The sequence below is a fragment of the Chaetura pelagica genome, unplaced genomic scaffold (assembly GCF_000747805.2).
Source record: "Chaetura pelagica isolate M959 unplaced genomic scaffold, ChaPel_1.0 scaffold1302, whole genome shotgun sequence".
Classification (NCBI taxonomy): Eukaryota; Metazoa; Chordata; class Aves; order Apodiformes; family Apodidae; genus Chaetura; species Chaetura pelagica.
Window position 1 is genome coordinate 1,730 of NW_009952407.1, and position 1,305 is coordinate 3,034.

Here is a 1,305-nt window from a genome sequence, read left to right on the forward strand (position 1 = left end):
GGGACAGGCTGGAGGGCAGGGAGGCCATCCAGAGGGACCTGGACAGGCTGGAGAGGTGGGCCCAGGTCAACCTCATGGAGGTCAGGCAAGGTCCTGCCACTGGGTTGGGGCAATTCCCAGCATAAATACAGGTTGGGCAAAGGACAGATTGAGAACTGCCCTGAGGAGAAGGACTTGGGGGTCTTGGGTGACGAGAAGCTCAACAGGAGGCAGCACCGTGTGCTGGAGCCCAGAAACCAACTGTGTTCTGGGCTGTGTCACCAGCAGAGTGATGAGGGAAGGGGTTCAGGGAGTCCCCAACACAAGAAGGACATGGAGCTGTTGGAGAGAGGCCAGAGGAGGCCACAGAGATGCTGGGAGAGCTGGAGCAGCTCTGCTCTGGAGCCAGGCTGGGAGAGTTGGGGTGTACAGCTTGGATAAGAGAAGGCTCCAGGGAGACCTTAGAGCAGCTTCCAGTGCCTGAAGGGGCTCCAGGAAAGCTGGGGAGGGGCTTGGGACAAGGACAGGAGGGATGGGATGAGGGGGATGGATTGAAACTGGAAGAGGGGAGATTGAGGTTGGACATGAGGAGGAAATTCTTTGCTGTGAGGGTGGTGAGAGCCTGGCCCAGGTTGCCCAGGGAAGCTGTGGCTGCCCCATCCCTGGCAGTGTTGAAGGGCAGGTTGGATGGGGCTTGGAGCAGCCTGGGCTGGTGGGAGGTGTCCCTGCCCATGCAGGGGGTTGGAACTGGATGGTCTTTAAGGTCCTTCCCACCCAGACCAGTCTGGGATTCTGGGATTCCATCCATCCTTCTCTCTGTCAGTCCTCCTCTCCCTTTCTGCCCATCCCTTTTCTCCTCCTGTCATTCTGTCCTTCTTTCCATCCTTTCCTTCTTGCTATCCTTCTGTCTATCCTCTGCTTCCATCCATCCCTCCCTTGGTCTCTGCTTCCTCCCATCCCTTTCCTACTTCCTTCTGTCCCATCCTCCTCTTGTCCTTTCCTCCTTCCCTCCTTGCCTTCTGTCCATCTGTCCCTTCATCCTTCTCCTCCTGTCTGCCATTCTGTCCCTCCTTCCATCCTTCTCTTCATCCCTTCCCTACTTCCAGCTGCCCTTCTGTCTGCCCTTTGCTACTTCCATCTCTCAATCCCACCCTCTCTTGCTCTCTTTGCTTCCTTCCAATCCCTTTCCTACTGCCCATCCTTCTGTCCTTCCCTCCTGGTTTCCTCAGTTCCTTTTGTCCATCCATCCCTTCATCCCATCCTGGTGTCCTTACCTTCCTCTTTTCCCTCCCTTCCAGCCACTCCTTTGTCCATCCCACCCCTCCA